Source organism: Camelus ferus, chromosome 11 (assembly GCF_009834535.1).
Source record: "Camelus ferus isolate YT-003-E chromosome 11, BCGSAC_Cfer_1.0, whole genome shotgun sequence".
NCBI lineage: Eukaryota > Metazoa > Chordata > Mammalia > Artiodactyla > Camelidae > Camelus > Camelus ferus.
The window spans coordinates 31,283,621-31,304,905 of record NC_045706.1 but is presented as its reverse complement, the minus strand read 5'-3'; positions in this window follow the sequence as shown (position 1 = coordinate 31,304,905).

Here is a 21,285-nt window from a genome sequence, read left to right as displayed (position 1 = left end):
TGCTGTTTACATATTGTGAACGATAGTCTTGCAGGTCACAGAGAAGTTCTTCATATGAATTATAATCACATGATCGGATGAACAAGATGGGAAGGAGGGAAGAAAGGGGAGGCCATGGTAAAGGTCAGAATTACCAAATCAACCCTGTTGTATCAGTTGCTGTCAGACTGCTTTAATAAGCCTCATGCGTTTTGTAGGGAGCAGAAAGTCAGTTCTTAAAGATGGGGCATCTATGAGTCCCCTTCTTCACCACTGACCATAAGCATCATCTCTACCTTGCTCTGAACCCTCTCCCCCAGCCTGAAGCAAGGCCTCTCAAGGGCCTTGGATAACCCTTCATCTCCCAAGCAGACCCTTCAGGAGCTAGCCATCCATGCATGCATTCCTGAACACGCTCTCGTGGCTGTCTCTCCTGAGTAGTGCTCCAAGAACCACAGCCTTAAAAGACTCTTGAATGCCAGGGTTCTCTCTAGAAACTGCCCCTCCTGGGCCTTCTGAAGGGCTACACCACTAGAAGGCATGAGGAAAGATGAAGTTACACCATCATTGGGAAATCTCTTGTTTGGGTTGAAATCTGCTATCAGCCTGTCTTCCACTCCATTGCTATGTAACTCAGTGTTGTGTGTCTGTGTGCTCATGATGTGTGATTAAGATGTTTTTTTCCCTTTGAGAGTAGGAGATGTTTTTCTCTTAAAATGACTGTTGGATTTGCTTTTAATAGAAAACTCATCAATAGTACCAAAGGGCACATACTGTGAAAATTGGCTCCCTCCAAACTCTCTTATCTAATCTCCCAGTTCCCTTCCCCAGAGGCAGCCACCACTGCTGATTTCTTGTGTATTCGTCTGGAGAGAGTCCATGCATATACAAACATGGCCCCTTCGATCTGTTCCATGTGGCCAGAGTGAGTATGTTTAATGGACAGCCGACTCTGTCGTTCCCTTTTGAGGCTTCCCAGGGCACAGAGGACAGAGACCCAAAGCCCCACCTAGCTCTCCAGTCTCCTCTGGAGCCTCCTTTGCCCTCGCTCTGTGCTCCAGCCACACTGGCGTTCCCTCCATTCCCACCTCAGGACCTCTGCCCGTGGTTCTGAGATCTTGGATGTGGCTGCTTCACCTGGATGCTCGCTCCCCTCGCCTTGCCCAGCCAAGCTCCTTCAGGTCTTTGTTTACATACCACTTCCTCAGAGGGGCCTCCCTGACTTCCTTCTCTAAGCCATGTCCTTCACTGTCCTCTCAACACAGCCAGATCACTTTGGAGCTTTGTCTTAACTTATGCTTATATACTTGTTTGTGTGATTACGTGTCCAGTGTCCATCTCCAACTAGACCATAAGCTCCCTGAGGGCAGGGGCTCCAGCATCCCGCACAGCGAGGGCCTGTGATGTCCCCTGCACCGTGCTCAAGTGACTGAGGGAACAAATCAAGTCCTGACTGAATATCCGGTTGGTTTGGAGGCAACTGTATTTTTGTGTATTTTCTGCTTTTTAACTTAAACATTATTATGGAAAGTTTCAAATGTACTTAAAAGCAGGGAAAACAATACATTGAACCCCTACATATACATCACTTAGATTCACCAGCTGTCAAGATTTTACCACATTTGCAATTTTTGCCCTCTTTTACTTTCTTTTTTTTTCTCTAGCCTTCTGAAGGCACAGAAACATTTATGATAGCTGCCATTTATTGAGCGTTTACTATGTGCCAGTAATTTAGATGTTACATATATTGACATTTAATCCGCTCAATAACCCTGCTATGTGGGCATTATTGTCCCCATTATTTTAGAGATGAGGAAGTGGAGACAGTTTAAGTCATTTTGTGTAGGGTCCCCTATTTAGTAGATGGAATAGCTGGGATTCAAATCCATGTCTCTCTGACTCCGAAGCCCAGGTTCTCAACTCCCAAACTGCTTGATATGGACTTCATCAGTGCACTTCTCTCTGCCTTTCTTCTCCATACCCATTGACTTTAAAAATGTTCAAAGCATTTTTGTTGTGCTTAAGGGAAATGCTCTTATGTCTGTGAAAGTAGTGCAGCAGTTGGCTTTATTATTCCCCTATAAACGAACACCAATTCAACCAATAAATATTTATTGACCCCCCCCTTTATTTCAAATTTACCAAGCCCCATCTTAAAAGCTGGAGAAACAATAGTGGGAAAAAAAAAATACTCTGCCTGGTCTCATGGAGCAGTGTCAAGTCAGGTCCTTCAACATTAATTCAGATAGTTTGTGGTTGAATCCATCCTATGAAAATATACTCTTGGTTTTTCAGCTGAGGCTGTGGGTTTAGAATGAGAGAAGTAAGATGGAGCAGCTGATGCTGAGAGTTCCAAAGAGTCAGCTCCATTATTTGGCGGTTCCTACTCTGGGACCCTCTTCTACATTTTGTCTTTCCCTCTGCTTCATGATGACCGGAAGCAATACTGCTTTCATTTCTGACTGGACAGAAGAAGGGAAAAGAAACAGCTCACCATTACTCTGACAGCTAAACAGGGCTGCTGTGTACTGTTATGCAGTTGGTGCACTGTGCAAAGGCGCCTGGTAGAAGAGGCCAACTGGAGCTGAAACCAGCCAGAGCCCCACTTTTGCGCTGTGGCCCTGACCTGAGGCTGCACAGCCCTACGGAAGAGGTGCCTTCCTCCCCCAGGCTTCCCACTGCAGATGTGCAGAGGCATCCTAAAAGCTTGAGGTGGCCCTGTTGGTAGAGCTGGAAAAGGAATGGAAAGGGAGATGGTTAAAACTGCTGTGTCACATGGATGTTTTGTGGAATTCATGTTTTGTGTTCTCCATGTCTCCCATTGGCTCAGGGGATGTAATTCATAGTGTTTTTAGGTTTTTTTTTTCTTTCAATAGACTTTATTTTTAGAGCAATTTTATGTTCATGGCAAAATTGAGCAGAAGGTACAGAGATTTCCCATATACCCTCTGTCCCCCCTCCACAGCTACCTGAATTATCAACATCCTTCAGTAGAGTGATACTGTTGATGAACTTATATTGACCACATCATTGTCTCTCAAAGTCCTTAGGTTTTGATGGTAGTAAGAAGGCAAGTATTGGTTCAACACGCATGGTGGTTAAAAGCATAAGTGTAACATATTGTGACTTAAGAAACTTCCCACCAGCATGTAACTGGGAATAATGGGAAGAATTGGTAATACTTTTTAGGTGGTTAATTTCTCATACTTAATTTCTAGAGTTAAGGTGATCATCTCATCAGAATGATAAAGCAAGTAATAACAACTACATAGCCCTCTATGAGTAAACCCAGAGGTTTTCCATTTGGAACACATTCACTGTTTTTCTTTTTTTTCAATTGAAGTATAACTGATCTGTAACGTTATGTAAGTTTAAGGTCTACAACATGTTCATTAGATACATTTATATATTGCAATATGATTGCCATTGTCATGTTAGCTAATACCTCTATCACATCACATAATTATCATTTCTTTTTTGTTGTGAGGATAATTAAGATCTAGTCTCTTAGTAAGTTTAATGTTTGCAAACAATATCGTTGTCTATAATCACTATACAGTGCATTAGATCTCCAGACTTATTTATCTACTAGTTGTAAGTTTGAGTTCTTAAACAGCATCTCTCCTATCCTCCACCCCACCCCTGTTAACCACCATTCTACCCTGTTTTTATGACTTAGGCTTGTTTAGATTCCACATGTAAGTGAGGGGGGAGGGTATAGCTCAAGTGGCAGAGGGCATGCTTAGCATGCACAAGGTGCTGTGTTCAATTCCCGGTACCTCCTGTAAACATAAATAAATAAATAAACCTAATTACTTCCCTCCCAAAATAAATTAAAAAATTATATACTCTCTAGATTCCACATGTAAGTGATATCATATAACGTTTGTCTTTCTCTGACTTATCTCACAGCATAATGTCCTCAAGATCTATCCATGTTATCACAAATGGTAGGATTTCCTTCTTTCTCGTGGTTGAATAATATTCCATTATATATATATGTGTGTGTGTGTGTGTGTGTGTGTGTGTGTGTATATATATACACATCGTCTTTATCCACTCATCTGTTGATGGACACTTGGGTTGTTTCCATATCTTGAATATCGTGATTAATGCTGCAATAATCATAGGAGTGCATATTTCTCTTTGATATCTTATTTTCATTTCCTTTGGATACATACCCAGAAGAGGGAATGCTGGATCATATGGTAATTCCATTTTTAATTTTTTGAGGAACCTCCATACTGTTTTCCTTAGTGACTGCACCAATTTACTTTCCCACAAACAGTGCACAGGGGTTCCCTTTTCTCCACACCCTCATCAGCTTTTGTTATCTTTTGTCTTCTGGATGATAGCCATTCTAACAGTATGAGGTGATGTATCATTGTGGTTTTGATTTGCATTTCCCTGATGATTAGTGATGTTGAGCATCTTTTCATTTACCTGTTGGCCATTTGGATGTCTTCTTTGGGAAAATATCTATTTAGCACCTCTGCCCATTTTTTAATCAAATCATGGGTTTTCTTTTGATTTTGGTTGTTGTTGTTATTATCGAGTTGTATAAGTTCTTTAAATATTTTGGTTATTAACCCCCAACTGTATTTATTATTGCATATAAAAGTATTACAAACTTTAATTTGGTGAGCAAGGATATGTGCAGGGCATTGTGCTGAGAGTTTCACATATATTGCTTTATTAAATTCTCTTCATAGCTCCATAGGGTAGGTATTATTATCTCAGTTTTATACATAGGGACACTGACATTTGAGTTACCCAAGATCACATAACAAAGAAGTGGTAAAAGTGGGGCTTGAGCCCTGGTCTGTTTGACTCCAGAACCTACACATATCACCAACATCTTTTATACTCCTTTGTTGTGGGAGGCGAGATCTGTTCAGTGACCTCTGAGGTCTCTATCCTGACCTGGGTACCCACCACACAAATTTCAGACTTCTGTAAAATATTTCCAGTCTCCTCCAAGTTGGAACCTTTCTCAGCTTTCCTTTCTTAAATACTTGCTGTCCTCATAGTTCATAACTTGATAACCAGGAATTCTTCTTGGGTGTGGAGCTAACTGACCATTCTTCTTAGTTGTTGTAACCACAATTCACACTTTTGTCACAAGTCCTGAACCACCTAAGGCCTTTTATCTCTGCCAACCTCATTGCCCGGAAGAACTGCTGACATAAGAATATACAAAATCTCATAAGGATTTTTCTCTTTGACAGCCTCTTCACAGCTATTCCTAAAAGAGGACAGTAATTTAAAAGGAGTAAGACAAGAAAGTTGTACATAATGGGATTGGGGGGTGGGGAGGAATCAAAGAAACTTCAAACTTTAACAGGATGAAGAATGTAATTCTGTGGGAAGTTGAGGCAGAAGGTGGTGCCACTGAGAGATGGTTTTCATGGTCCTAAGATCACAAGTGTGGTCAGGAGTTGACCGTAATTGTTTTTTGTTTTGGGTTCAAGTAAGATAATTGGTTTGCAATTGACTAGCGTGGTATTTCACATAGTAATCTAAGGGGCCCACACTTTTCATAAAACAAGCTCACTGGTGATCATAATTCACATTTATTTTGCATTTACACTTGACTGGTATAGGCACTTTATAGATTTTCTTTCATTTAATCCTCACAACCACCCTATGAGGGAGGTACTATCATTGCTAGTATCTCATAGACAACAAGACAGAGGCCCACGAGGATAAATAACTTGCTCAAGATTACAGAGCTAGTAAGTGGCAGAGACTGCGTTCAAAACCAAGCAACCTGGGCTCTTAACCACTACTCATGTACCGTCTAAATTCTTGCTGGGGAATAATGCATGCTGACGCAATCCACTTTGCATATAGAGGTTGTTAGATAGCAGAAGCTTGGAATGCTTCTTACCTCCTTTTTGTTTCCAAGGTGGGGGGTTTTCCCAAAACACTCTTGGCCTCTGTCCCACCTTCACTTCTCCCCTGGGGAGATGGAGTGAGTTACCTGCGTGGGAGAGAAGAGAGGCCTGCATGGCCTGTCTTCCTTCTCTCATTCCTTCCTTGGGATGCAGTCTGCCTACAGAGACTACAGATTTTGATCTCTTCCCTGTCGGGTGGTGGTGGGGAGGCCTTTGGTGGTCCAGGGCTCCAGTGTATGGAAGTCTGCCTAACTTTGGGGTTCAGTATGAGAAGGCCCCTTTTCCACATAAGTCACAGTCTCCACATCAGGTTAATATAGGGGATACTTTGAGCCCTATTTGATTATTCCATTGTCTAATTTCTCAGTTGGTCTAGAACACAGATGGATAGGAGAGGTATCATACGTCCTCACTGCAGCCTCCCCCAAGAACTACTGAAGGAAATAAAATTTAAAATATAGACAAGTAATAGCACATCATATGAATTAAAGATCTAACATCCAATGAATCCACCCTCTTCCACGGTAATCAGTTCATCAGTTAAGCTAAAGAAGGAAATACAGCAGGTACTTTGTTTCCGTGATCTCGTTTAAATCCTGTAACAATCTTGTGAGGTGGGATTTATTTTCCCCCTGTTATTCATAAGGAAACTGCATCTTATTCAGTCAGTAAGCAATGGGTGTGGCCCATAGGCCAGGTGCTGTTCCAGGAGGCTCAGAGAGGTAATGGGAATAGTTCAAGGTTATATAGCTGGTCGGTGGAAGAGTAGAATTTGAACCCACATCTGACCAATGACACAGGTTAGGCATTTCTTGGAGAGAAGGGAGAGTGGGAACAAATTCTTAAAATGATAATAAACACTAACTGAGCCCCGATTTTGTACCAGTGTATAACTTTATATCACTCAGTGCTTTGTGGTGTATTATCTCATTAAATTCTTGCATTGCCCTTCTAAAATAGGTGTCAATTTCCTCATTATACACACAAGGAAACTGAGGTTCAGTGATGTTAAATAGTTTTCCAAAGGCTACACAATAAATGGCAGAGCTTCACTGGTAATCCAGCTTCTTCTTGTTCCAAACTTTTAGCTCCTGAGAAGTACTGCCTTTGTTTTTCAGGAGCTTGCAAAGGTAATTGGGAGACATAGCCCCTGAAATGCTGTCAGAGCATCTTGAAACCATTAATTAACAAGTGTATGTTAACCTGGGGTGTGCCTGGAGGTACTGAAGAGCAGAGAGGGAAACCAGAGAAAGAGATACTTGGGAGAAAGAGAGGGCAGAGGAGAGTAATTGGCATTGGATAAGTTCAATCAGATTTCATGGAGAGGAATTTTCAGCTAGATTTCAGCTACTATGAGCCTGGTGACAGTAAAGAAAAATAATATGGTGAGTTTGAGTATCAGGGATAATTTCAGAATTGCATGCCTTTGTACATGGTAAGTCAGTTGTGAAAAAGAAACAAAACAACAGCAGCAATAACAAAACCGCATCCTCTCTGGAAGTAAGGAACTGCCCCGGCAAGGAGATGGCCTCCATCCAGGTCTTGAGGATTTTGTTGGCTAAGACTCTAAAGACCTTGGATCTTGCCACGGCTTTCTGTTAAATAACTGGTAACAATGGGCAATCATTTAATATTTCGGGACCTTAATATCTTTATCTCTAAAATGAGGAAGTGGGGAGAAGGGTATAGCTCAGTGGTAGGGTGCGTGCCTAGCATGCATGAGGTCCTGGGTTCAATCCCCAGTACCTCCTTTAAAATTAAAACAAACAAACAAACAAACAAAAAACTTAATTACCTCCCCCCACCATAGGGAAAAAAAAAAGACTGATTGAAAAAATAAATAAAATAAAAATTAAAACGGAATAAAGTGGGGAAATAGAATATGTGCCCTCCAAAGTTCCATCTAGCAATAATATCATTTCTCCTCCCTTGCAGGACAGGGAGGAGTACTAGTCTCAGTGGTAGGGTGCTATAGATGATAGTCAGTAAGTGTTTGTTGAACTGAACTAACTAAAGGCAATGATACTAATTAAAAAACATATTCCCCTACATAGGCATGTCTTGTTTGCTATATTCTTATTGCCTGTGTTCTATACTTCATCTGTCCTTGCCTCCGAGTTATCAAACTTGTCATTTCCTTGTTGAGGAAACCTCTCCCCACAAATCACTCTGGTTCCCTCGTTCTGAACTCTGTCTAGAATGGGCTCAATCACTCTTTGAATCCCTTGCATTCTTAGTTCTTCTTACATAGCCTTCAGATCTCCTAGTTCTTAACTACAGCTAAATTGGCTACATACATATTCTCCATTTTTCATTTAATTGATGTGTGGAGACTCTCATTTGCTCCTACTCCAGCTGCCCAAACATCTGTAGGAAGGGTATGAACCAAACATATGATTGAAGGAGCAAAACCTAGTGGCAGCAGGCTTTAATTGCCAGCTCAAATTCTGACTGAATTAACTTGAAATTTGATTTTTTAAATTAAGTGTATGCAATGATAAGAATAATATTTTAAGGAGGAAGATTATTCCATGCTTAGGATTATATAGATAAAACAACATGTATTTGATGGAATTTTTCATTTTCATCCGTATGGCTTAGCACCGTATAAGCAGAGCCTGAGTCTCTTGACTGAGAATTCTAACTTGAAGAAGATTGCTTTCATCTAGGATTCTGAGACTGAGTCAGAGTGTTGGAATCCAGGTGATCTGGTTGTTTGTGGCAGTAGTGTGGAAGACACTCTGGTTGACCTCATGATCTCTAGTCTCCAGGTGGATTCCTCACTAACAGATCTCCTGTTGTGTTTAGAGCAGCAGTGTGCTCATTTACCTGCTCAGAATCCTTTAAAGCTAGGTGGCCACAACCCAGGTCTGGCCAAAGAGATACAGGTAGAAGTTTCCCATGTGGAGCTTCCAGGAAGCCACTGTTTTCCTGGACTCAAAGAAATGAGTCCAATTGGCACATGCATTTTGCCTTTTCCTTTCTTTCTGCCTAGAGTATGGATACCATGTTGGAGGGGCAGCAGCCCAGCCTTCAATTCTGAGAAGGAAAGTCAGGCACTAAGAGTGGCATAGAAAGAAGCTAGAAGGAGCCTGGGACCTTGTTGACTTCCTTAAACAGCTGCCTCAGCTTTACCTCAAAACTTCTCTTATGAGAGAAAGAGAAAACCTCTATTTGGTTAAGCATGATGGTCAGTTATTTTCAGTTATGTAAAATCCTAACTGATTCAAATGTAAAACAGAGGAAAATATGAAATTTTTAGGCTTCAAGAAAACCCTAACATATCTTGAAGATATTGGCAGTGAAACGTACCAGGCTGTACACGTGTTTTGCTGAGCTTGGGTCTATCCAGATTTGTCAGTGATTGCTCGAATCTTTTCCTTCCTTCCTTCTTTCTTCCCTTTTTAAACAAATTTTGTTGAGCTGCTCCTCTACTGTCTGTGTGTTGAACATGTAACAGTCAGCCAAATTGGCATGATTTCTGCCCTCAAATAATCATGCAGATACATAATTATAAAACAATCTAAAGACAATGAAAGGAAATACAGGAAACAATGAGAACATTGGTTCTGGACCACATCTGGTCTGGGGAGGCTTCTCTGAGGAGCTGAGGTCTGAGCTGAGACTAGAAGGATGAGCCACCGGAGTTTACTAGGCAAAGGTGGTGGATGAGTGAAAGGAAGAGACAGCAAGAAAGGCCCCAGGGCTGTGGAGAGCAAGGCATTTTTGAGGAACTGAAAGTCATACCCTGTGACTGAAATATTGAGAAGAAGGAAGAAAATAGCACCAAATTAGGCTGGTGAGGTAAAAAGGGCCAGATAACATAGGGCCCTGTGGTCGTTTATATTAAGGACTTGGGTTTTTAATCCTAAAAACAATGGAAAGTCTTTGAAGATCCTAAACCTGTAGGGATGACCTGGCCAGATTCAAGTTAAAAAACCCAAATTCTGTTCTATCCACATGACCTAAAGTGGATTGGCGCTATGAGGCTGGAGTTAAAGTGGGGAGCCTGGTTAGGATACCAGATGGAAGATGGTGGGTAAAGTGAGAAATGATGACAGTTTGGATTTAGGGGGTGGCAGTGGAGATGAAGGGAAATTGTGGGATTTAAATACCATTGAGGGGGTGGAGGGGTAATAGCTCAGGGGTAGAGTGCCTGCTTAGCATGCATGAAGTCCTGAGTTCAGTCCCCAGTACCTCCACCAAACAAATTAACCAACAAATTGAGGGACATGGATGGGAAGCTCTTTAACTAACTAACTAACTAACTAACTACCACTGAGAAAGTAAAATCAATAAGACCTGGTGATGGATTAGACACAGAGGTTGATAGGTGGGAGAGTTCAAGGAAGACTCCTAGATTCTGACTTGCAGAACTGGATGGCTGGTTGGAGGGTAGGTGGCTTTTGCTGAGACAGAAAACCTTAGGAGACCTGGGTTGGGTGGGGTGCATTATGATGAGTTTTCACTGGACACACTGAGGGTAAGGGGCCTTGAGATACCTCTGTGGATATGTCACATAAGCAGGAGTGAGGAGAGGTCCAGGCTGGAGGTATCAGTGTATGGGTGGTGGATGAATTTATAGATCATGAGATCAATGAAGGAGAGAAGACAGAGTGAAAAGAGAAGGAGGCTTAGGATCAAGTTGATATAAAGATGAATAACCTTGTTCTCATCCTCAAGAAGCTTGTGACTTGGCAGAGGTGACAAGCTACATACATATATAATTAAAGCATAGACAGAAAAGGATTTGTTTCTTACCAGTGGCATGAGTGAGGCGTTCAGAGGAGGGAGGGAAACACTATTATCAGCTGAAGGCATCAGAGACTGTTTCAAGGAGAAGTATTTAAGAACATCTTTGCTAGATAGCTAGAGTAAAGTCAGGTTGATGAGGGCAGGAATGGGCTTCCTTCTGGGTGGAGAGAATGGCTGGACAAACAGTTTGAAGGCTGAGAAGCAAGACATATTGGGGGAACTTCAGGATTTTCAGTTTATCGAGAGATGGGGTAGAAGCAGGGGAGTCAGGAAAAGATGAGTTGGAGCCAGATTGAGGAAGGCAGTAAATGCCAGGCTGAGGTACTGTAGGAGGGGGGAACTAACTAAGGTGTGCATGTATGTGGAGAGGGTGACATGTGGAAACAGTAGTTCCATTCAGGGGTGGAAGGCACTGGGGAGGACAGATGCTGGAAAAGGGGACACCAGACAGGAGGCTGGGGTGGAGGTGGTTTGAATTCAGTGACTGACCGTACTCAGCTGGTTAGCTCAAATGAAAAGGAGATTTATTTTTTAAGATGTAGGAAAATCTCATGGAATGCAATCCAGAAGTCCAATTGGCTCCTAGGAGATGGATGATTGTCGGGCTCTCCCCATGCCTGGAGGCACGTGGTCTCCTGCCTTTGCTCCTCTCGGAACTCTTGTAGTCTTTTCAGACCAGCTTTCTCTGTGAGGCTCTTGGCTCCTGCTTTCCCTTCCCCATGGTCTGTGGGGGGCTTGGGCTGCCATGGCTCACTCTGACCTGAGTCCACATTGTATCTGACAGCTCCGGAGCCCTCCAGTTCTGCCATAGTGTCTACAGTGATCATGTCATGAAGATATGCTATACCTTTGGGTGACAAAGTAGACTCCAAATTGATATCCCAGTCACAATCAATACAATAATATGAAAGATCTTCTGCCCACATTCCTTGTTGGTGGGAAATCGTAGCATCTGTACAGATTTGCTGGGCATGATTTGACTCAGAGCGTTTCCACATTTGTGTAATGATAGGTTATCATCTGCTCCCAGAATGAGAACAGGGACCATGTTTGTCTTGTCTGCCACTGTGTCTATTGCTATATAACTGATCACTCCAAATCTTGATGGCTTACAACAACAATGAATATTTATTATTTCACAGTTTTTGTGGGTCAGGAATCTGGGAGAAGCTTGGCTGGGTGGCTCTGGCTTGGGGTCTCGTGAAGCTGCAATCAAGGTGTTGCTGGGGCTGCATCATCTGAGGCCTGACTAAAGCTGGAGGACCCACTTCCAAGATGGCTCCCTCACATGGCTGTTGGCAGGAGGCCTCAGTTCCTCAACACATGGACCTTTTCCAAAGGGCTGCTTGAGTGTCCTCACAACATGGCAGCTGGTTTTCCCCAGAGTGAGTGATCTGAGAGAGCAAGGAGGAAGCCACATTATGTTTTATGACCTAGTCTCAGAAGTCATCCTGTCACTTTTGCCACATTCGATTTGTTAGAAGTGAGTCACTAAGTCTGGCCTGCACTCAAAAGAAGAAGTAAATTCCTTCATTTGAAGGGAGAACTGTAAAAAAATAATTGTAGATACATTTTAAAACCACCACATCCACCATAACTTCAGCACCTGGTTCAGTGCCCAACACACAGGAGGTGCTTAATAAAGGCTTGTGAAAAGAATGATTATTTCATTTTCTAAACTTGGAGTCACTAGAGCTGAGACAGTGGCACTAAGGCAGGCAGTCATGCTGAGGAATGCCCATTTGAGGCTTCATTCAGCTTCAGTATATTCTACTAGGTTATCCCATCAGCAAAAGGGCCATTTTGAGAAATTGCCTGGCCACTCATACAACATGTGAGCCCCTGGATTCCTTCCAGAATTGGCACAAAACTGGAAGAAGAGCTACGAGGTCGCAGAGATACATGGGAGTTAAGTTTTCCTAGTGAATTAGAATTGTAAATGAATATTTATAACAGGGACCATTATTATTATTATTATTTATTATTCAAGGAGCAGCTACTTTACATTTCTTTAAGTCCTTGAGATTGCTAATGTATATCAGATCAAGTAGATTCAGGTCAGAGTGGGTGCTTGGGACCCCAGACTCCACACAAACCACGGTGGAGGAAGAGCAGAATGATGTTCTTTAATACAGGTTTTAAAATCCCTGAGAACTTCCAAGAGGAAAGAGGGGAGTGGTAGGTGTGGCAGCCATGGATGTGTGCCCCTCAGCTCTCGCTTCAGGAAAGAGCCTGGCTTGCAGCTTTCAGTTTGTGTAGCACCTCTGGCCTTCACCAACGCAGTTTCGAGCTGAGACCGTGCTCTTCCCGGGCAGCCCCCAGCCAATGACAAAGCACCTCGCTCTTTCTGCATAATGTGCGCCTTCTCGAAAGAGCAATCTTTGTGCTCCAAAGCCCCGCATGGAGGTGGCTGAGACTTGGTCAGATCTGTATTGTGATCTGAAGCCCTCCCTGACCAATTCTGCAGCCTCCTCCTTTACCTTTTACAGGCCTCTCCCTGGCCCTGGTAACCTCTCGCACTCCTAACTCCATCTCAGCATCCTGGAGGACCCAAATGGACACAGTAGGGATGGTGCAGAGGGCAGTGACCATGGTCATTATGGAGCTTGCCTAAGTGAAGGACAGCAGAGTGCAGTGATTAAAGTGCAAATGGGCCTGGGTTTGAGCCTGACTATGCTACCTACTAGCTTTGGGATATTGGGCAAATAACAAAGTCTTTATCTCTCAGTTTCTCTATTGGGAAGATGGAGATGATCATACAAATCTACCTCTGAGATTTGCTGGGAGGATTAAATAGGCTCATTCTTACAAAGTGCTCAGCATCGTGTGTGACTGAGTTGGGCAAAGTTCTTAGCTATAAGCAACAGAAGCTGACTTGGGTTGATTTTTTTTTTAGAACAACTTTATTGTGGTGTAATTCCTATACAGTAAACTACACATATTTCAGATGTCCAGTTTGATGGATTTGATAGATGTATACACCTATGAAACCACTGCCACAATCAAGACAGCTAACATTTCCATCACTCCCCAAGAGATGCAAATTTTGAATTCCCAATTTATCCTTTCCCATCCCCTTTACCCGCTGGTAGCCATAAGTTTGTTTTCTATGTCTGTGTGACTCAGGTTGATTGAAACAGAAAAAGAATTTGGGCAAGCTCTTTTTCAAAAGAATCAAGAAGACAGTGGGCAACACCCAGAATCCCCAGAGAGGCTGGGGAGGCAGCTTAGAAAAACAGAAACAAGGGCAGCAGCCAGGGCCTTAGTCAAAATCCTGCTACAAAATCCACTGCCTCCCCTATGGCCCTGCCATGGCCATTGCCAGCTGTAGACCCCATGCTCTGCCCCTGGCTTTGCTGCCACCACTGTGTGGACATGTGGTGGCATGCCAGCCTGGCCATCAGAATGGCTTCTTTGTGATCCTCGAGATCTTTTCTCCCTTCCCCCTCTCCTTTCCTCTTCCCCCTCTTCTTCTCCTTCCCCCTCCTCTTGCCCCTCCCCCTCCTCCTTTTCTCCTCCTCCTCCTACTGCTCTGTTTCTCTCTCTCATCTTTATCTCTAACTCCATCATCTCTATCTCCCCTTCTCGCTTCCTCTTCCTCTGCTTCCTCCTCTTCCCCTCCCCTTCCCCTCCTCCTTCTTCTTCTCCTCCTCCCCTCTCTCTTTCTTTCTCTCTCTCATCTCCATCTCCATCATCTCTGTCTCTATTTCTCCTTCTATTTCTTCCCTCTCCACTACCTCATTGTCCTTGTCAAAGAGCTGTACCAAATCATTAAAAAAAAAATGTGACCCAATGATCTCTCTTTAACTTCCTTTCTATCTCCTTCTTTCCTTCCCTAAACTTCTGAAAAATCTGTTATTCTTCCTCACTTCTTATTCATTCCACTACAGGCTGGCTTCCATCTCTTTTACTCCACCGAAACTGCTCTTTCCAAAGTTGCCAATGACCTCTCTGTTGCCTGGCTGGAGGTCACCTTTTCTCTCTCTGACTTGACTTCTTGGGAACATTTGATTTTGTTGACCATGACCTCCCTTTGAAATTCTTTCCTGTTTTTGGCTTGGTGATGCCATAGTTTTCTAACTTTCCTCCTTTTTGGACCTCACCATCTTTTTTACCTCTGTGTTTATTCTCTGGGGCTGTGATAATGAAGTATTATAAACTAAGTGGCTTAAACAACAGAAATTTATTGTCTTATGGATCTAGGGGCTTGAACATAGAGATCAAGATGTCAGCAAGGTTGCTTCTTATAAAAACATCACCCTGATCTCTGCCTTTGTTGTCTTGTGGCATTCTCCCTGTGTGTATGCCTCTGTGTCGGAATCTTTTTTTATAAGGACACCAGTCATATTGGATTAGCCTTCTCTCCCCCAGTGACCTCATCTTAACTAATTACATCTATAATGATCCTAGTTCCAAGTAAGGTCACATTCTGAAGTGCTGGGGGTTAGGACTTCAACATATGAATTTGGCTGAAGGGACACAGTTCAACCTATAACACCTTCTAAGCATTGCTTTCCCTTGATCTCATCCTTAGTTCTCCCTGAGAAGCTTCATCCAAACCCATGGCTTTAACTACTGCACCACCTCTACAGTGAGGATAGATACCCAAAAATTGAACTTCTCCCATTGAGTTCTGGAGGGGATGGATCAATTACCCAGTGGACAAATTTGGAGATTCACAAGTCTCTTTAAATTCATAATGTCCCAAACTGAATTTATCTTTTCTTCAAGCTGCTCCTTTTCCTGAGTTTCCTATCCCAGAGATGGGCTCTGTCATCCACCTCACTCCTCCGGCCTACCCTGGAAATTATCCTGGAGGCTTGCTCTAGCTTACAGACTTTCAGTCTCCAAGTGCTGTCAATTCTACTTCTTCAATAGCTATTGCATGGCTCATTTCCTCTTTTTTTCCCCATTATCACTTCCTTGGTTTAGTTTGCATCTCTTTTAACTTGAATTATTATGATTAATGATAACAATAACAAGCATTTATTGAGTGCTTATTGTATGCCAGGCGTTTTCATAAGATGCCTTCTAGTCTCACCCCTTTTCCATCCATCCTGATTCCAGAAAGACTGCTCTAAACACAGATGTAGCAGGTGTAAATACTTAGTCCTCAAAATGCAGATGATCAAGAAAAATATAACTTTTTTCCCTATAATTCAGCTTAATGATTATTTAAAACTTTCATTCTGTCTGATGGTAGAAAACATAATCTCAGATAATTACGAGTAAATAAGTAATTCCTGCACTATGCTTTTTCATTTATTATTTCTTAATATTATAATTCTTACCACTATTAACGACAACATTATTTTTCTTGGCAGCATAGTGTTCCACTATATGAATATACTAAAACTTTTAACCAGGTCCCTATTTATAAAGCTTTAGATCATTTACATTCTTTGCTATTACAAAATCTTTGTGATACATCTTTGCATAAATGTGCCAGTATGAGTGAAGGATAAATTCACTGAAATGGAAATCCTGGATTGAAGATTACGTACACTTAAATTTTGATAGCTATTGCTAAGTTGCCCTCCAAAGAGTTTGTACCAATTTACATTCCCACAAATAGCATATGAAAATGCCTGTTTCCACTCATAAGTGCCAACAGTGGGTATTATAAAAGTTTTAAATATTTGCTGTATTTTGTATTAATTGTATTTCTTTAATTATAGTGAAGGTGAGCATTTTTTCATCATATACTATTTTAAATCTTTTTTCCTCTACTTAATTTAACATGGATATATTTTCATCACTCCAGATATACTTTTAAACATTTAACTTCTAGTTACAAACTGATAAGACCACACTAGACAGACTCTTTCTTGGAATAAGAATAAAATGTAAGAATTCTTAGGTGAATTCTAAGCCTTAGAATAAACAACAAGACAAGAGTTTAAGCCAGCAGTGCCCCAAAGAAATACAATGTAAATCACAAATGCATGTTCTATATATATAATTTTAGATTTTTTCTAATATCACATTAAAAAGTAAAAAGAAACAGATGAAAGTAATTCAATATTTTCACCCAGTATATGCAAAATAGTATCATTCAATATGTAGTCAGTGTAAAACTATTGAGATATTTTGCATTTTTTTTTTGTTCTAAGTCTTTTCAATCCAGTGTGTATTTTGCACTTACAGTGCATCTCAGTTCGACTAGCCACATTTGAAGTGTTCTGCATCCCCATATGGCTAGTGACTAGTCTATTGAACAGTAAAGGTAAGCAGTGGTAAAGAGACTTTTCAGTGTGTAGCACCCAAATAGCTTAAAATTGCACGTGACCAACTTGCCTAGCTCTGGGGGGCCAAGTTCAGTGTCTTTTATAGAGAAGGTACTCAAAGTTTATTTTTCTAATTGAGTTTTTTTTTATTTTTTCAATTGAATGTTCGTACTTGTTTCATGTAGATAATGGTCGAAATAACTCATTGTAGCAATGAATCATTTTGTTAGTCATGAAACAAAAAAAATTCATACATTTTACTTTGTTTCTCAGAAATGAGAGATGTTTTAAGAATGTGTTTTCATAATATTTGCCAAAATTTTCATCACACAATAGTTTTTTTTTTTTCCTCTTCCTTTTGGACAATTGTTGAGTTGATGAAGCTTTTAAGATAGGTAAGAACAGATGTGTTAACTCAGTTTGGGGAGGCAAAAACAATTGTACTTGAAGAGCAGCCCTCAGGGAAATGACAGTCGCCCAGGGGTGTTTGAATCCAGTTTTAGGAAGTACTGAGTCTTCAGCAAACATTATGATTGGGTTAAGAACCATCAGAGTTTAGGCAATCTGACAGGCCTCCAAATATCACAGTGCAGTTTTAGAACCAGGCTTCCTAACGTGACATTTCTTAAGAGGATTTACATTTTAATTATTTGCTCAAACTTGCCCCCAAAATTGGCCTCTTAGGCAAATGTTAATCCCATCTCCTTCTCTCTAATTGTAATACTCCAAAATCTAGCTGTTTCGGAAAGGAAAGAGAAGTGTTCTGTGAAGTTGTGTAAGTGCTTTATAATATGATGTGAGAAATAGGTTCTTTTCATTAAAATGGTATCAATGCTCAATTCAGACTTGGAGACATTAGAAATGGAGTTGGAGAATACCAGCTGGAGTAGCCTGATACACCATCCAATCCAATCCAATCCCTTTGTCTCACAAATTAGAAAACCGACTCAGGGAGGCGGAGGCAGTTGCTTTAAGGTCACATGCCTATGCAGAGGCCTAGATTTCAGACTTTCTGATGTCTGGACCAATAGTTCAATAGTTCTCTTTAGTATGAATTATAACCAACATTTACTGAGCACTTGCTGAGTGCTAAACTCTGGCCTAAGTGCTTTTCATAAATGTCACCAATTCACAGAATCCTCGCAGTATAAAGTACTACAAATTAAAAAAAAATCATTACTCTTCTTTAATTTTTTTCCCTGAAACTTCATTTGCTTTCTTAAACAGAAGTTGCTGACGCACAAACCATTCTCTACTTCCAGGGTCAAAGTCTGCAAAAGACTCCTAGGTGTACTCCACTGGGCTGTGTTTTGACAGCGATTCACAACTCAAGCCCAATGTATTCCTATTAAGGATGTGGAGAGGTTTGGAAAGCACAGCTTTCCCCCTCTTTTCCTTCCTTAGTTTGTACACTAATGATTTCTTCCCTCTCTTCCTTCCTTTTTTCCTCTTTTCTCTCTCTTCTCTCCCTGTCTTCTCTCCCTCCTCCTCCTCCCTTCCTTCCATCCTATTATAGAAAGTGAGGTGTTAAGGACATTTTCTGTCAAGGTTCCAAACTCATTTTGATTTATCTTGGATATGTAGAATATTGGAAATGCAAGGGCCTTAGGCGTCATCTGAAGGGAAGAGGCCCTGAGAGGTAAAGGATTTTATATGAGGTCAACTGAGTGAGATTCTACCCTGGTCAGAAAGCTACTACATAGCAGGAGTCCAGTCAACCCCAACTTGGAAATCTGTTGGAAGAGCAAAGGCAATGATTACTTGGCTCTGGAGATGTCATCCTTTTCAAATAATTTAATTCAGTCTCAGATCAGAAAGTTCTTCAGCTTCCCTTGGAGGAGGCCAGGATCCCTTATCAGGAGCCTCAGAATGAAAAACTCTAATCATACCCAGCATTTCAAAATCCCTGGAGTTGAGGGCCAGGTAGCCAGCAGGGCTTAGAGACAGCAGAGATTAGGGCTTGAAAGTACACACAAGAAGAGGAAACAGACTTTTATTAATCTGTGCCTTAAATAAGCTCTTAAAATCACTAGATTGTGCAGTAAAACCAACACATTAAGAAGACTTCAAGAGGGAGAGTTTGAAACTGGTTTCACACTTTGGAAGCCTGGGTTTCCAGATCCGCCATCCTCAGTGACAGGCTGGTAAGGTTCTCAGCACCGGGCCAGTCACTTTTCCATCCCAGTGACTTCAGCAAAGGAACCTCCGTAGTCAGTTTCTGGGCTTTAGTTTGGTCCCTTGTAAAAGAAGAGAAATGATCCACATGACTGCCAAGGTCCTATCTATATGCAAGAACCATGTGATTCTATAATCATATTAAAATCATAAAAATTGACATGCAATTCAGTAGCTCATGAATTTTTTACCGTCCTGATTTTTTCCCACCCTAGTCTGTGACTTGGCTGAATAGCATGAATTTAGGGGGACACATTTGATACCCCAAATTACTTGTAGGAGTTTTATCTCACAATTTTTTCCCCCCAAAGGATGTTAGGGCTGCTATATTTCTTTGAGATCCTTGCCTAAAAAACAGTCTAGAAGCAGACCACTTAGAGGTCGGCAGAGTTAGTAGAATGTTCCCCAGTGTGCTCAGAATAAATCCAAACTCCTTCATGTGGCCTTAAGGCCCCACCTGATCTGGCCCCTCTTTACTTTCCAGCCTCGTATCACACCCTCTCTTGCCCCATTTGATTTATTCTGGACACACAGGCCTTCCTTTAGTTCTCCGAAGGCACCAATCTCTTTCCCAGCTCAGGACCTGAACACAGGCTGTTTTATCTACTGGAGCTCTCTTCTCCCACTCTTGGTCAGCTTGGATGATTCAGGACTAAATATCCCATCATCAGGGAGGTCTTCACTGACCACCCCCTCTCAACTAAAATCTGGCTGCCCTGTCCTTTTTTTCTTCAGAGCACTCAGGATAATTTGTGACTTATAGTGACATATATAGGTGTGTGTTTTCTTCAATATCTGCCTCCCTAACTAGACTGGAAAGTCCTTGAAGGCAGGAGCTATCTCTCTCTCTCTCTCTTTTTTTTTTGTTCACTATTGTATTTCCTAGCATCCAGTAGCCACTCAATAAATATTTGCTCAATTAGTGAACGAATGAATTCATTTACAGAAAATTCCCAGCACCGTCAGCTCTTTCTGATTGTTTATGTATGACACAACCTAGGAGAACACTTAGTGAAACTGTCACTTTGACCCTGTTTTGGCATTGTGGAACCAGCTATTGGTCCTTCTAAATTGGCAACTGTTCCAGTGTGTGTTTATTCAAGCTGAATCGGACTCTTTAATAACTCAGTAGGAACACCACTGAGCCGGTTCGTGGAACCTCAGTTCTCTCAGTCTGAGTTCTTGCTAAACTGCAGGGAAGTTCTCCCATCCAAGCAGATACCTGAGATTTTGAGTTTGAACTGAAATATCCTGAAGAGAGAAAAGCAAGCGAATCTCGAGTGATTGATTTTGCCTGTGAATCAAAGTCACAATTAAGTCATATGTGGAATTGCCACATGGTCGCCTGACTGCAATTAATTTTGCTTAGATGTTGCTGGGACTGCATGAAAAAGGGGTTATTTATTAAGAACGGACTACTTCCTTTAAAATTCTGTAGCAATCATGCCTCTTTTTTTTTTTTTCCCTTCCAGTCCATGGAAAGTGTTATCTCAGGCAGCTTTGTGCAGGAAGTTGAGTTTATCACTTCCTCACAGTTGCAGTTTGTCTAGGACTTAACTACAGGCTATCAGATTACATCAAAATGTAGGCCTTTGTGTGTTTAACTCATCAAAGGAGTGGACCCTCAGGACTTGATATCACTTCACTGCATATGCAGCCATGTAGCAAAACAAAGCCTATCTAACAGGACAGAACTATTTCTGTTGTGCGGCAGCTCTGTGAGCCCGAGCTTGCAGAAATGGTCGGGTTTCAGGTGTCTGCAGGGTTTCACTTCTTGTTTTTATATTCAGCTCTTTTTAGAATTGCAGTCATTTGCCTGGTTGTGTGCAAGGAAGGAAAACCCAAAATATTACCTACTGGGTAGGACAAGACTGCTCCAAGTCACAGCGTCACTTGGAGGCAGCACTCACCTTTACCTCGCGTCATCTTGATTTTCACTTGACTTGTCAAAGTCGCTGCCGTCATACAGTCTGGGCTTTGGAGTGAGGCACGTCTGGAGTTTGAATCTTGGCTCCTCTGGTTCCTGGTTGTGCATCCTTGGGCAAGTTATTTTACCTCTCTGAGCCTTGGTTTCCCAGTCTAAAAAATGGAGATCATAATAGCACTTGCCTTGTAGCCTTCTGATGTGGGATAAATGACATGGATTAAATAACGTGTGAAAGGTGCTCGAGGAACGTGCCACCATAGGAAGGATGTGCATATTTGAAAGCCAGAGGTACGCCATGCCCTGCAGAGTGGTAGGAGCTGGCAGA